Genomic DNA, 528 nt, shown 5'->3' with positions numbered 1-528 from the left:
GGCCCGCCCGGCCCGCTGCGGCCAAAGCCCGGCCGCGGCAGCGGCAGCGGCAGCGCGCTCCCAGGCGGAGCCCTCGGGATTGCCGCTTTAGGCGCTCTCTAAGCACAGGGTCTAGGATAGAAAGGAGACATTGTTTATTCTTTCCACAAATCCAGCACGCCAAGGAGGTAAAAATAACATTTTCTGGTATAATGAAATTTACATGAACACGCCCATCTAAGACATATTCTCCACCTATCTCATGTATATTTATGTATCTGGCGTAATTTAACACGCTGCTTGAAACACAAAATTCTTTTCTTTATTGAGCAACTTCTGTTGTAGAAGTTACCTGACCTTAGTTACGTTCACAAATGGCCAGAACATACAGGTTGAAGACGACAGTCTATTTTGTTGAAGTGACCTGGCATCAGCTACGCTTACAAAGGGTGCGAAGGCGCAACCGGGGACGGATAATCCCGGGACGGATGCTCCCGGGACGGACGCTCCCGGGACGGACGCTCCCGGGACGGACAATCCCGGGACGGA

Source organism: Corvus brachyrhynchos, unplaced genomic scaffold, assembly GCF_000691975.1.
Source record: "Corvus brachyrhynchos isolate BGI_N302 unplaced genomic scaffold, ASM69197v1 scaffold5, whole genome shotgun sequence".
NCBI classification, from domain to species: Eukaryota; Metazoa; Chordata; class Aves; order Passeriformes; family Corvidae; genus Corvus; species Corvus brachyrhynchos.
This window is presented reverse-complemented; position numbering follows the sequence as displayed.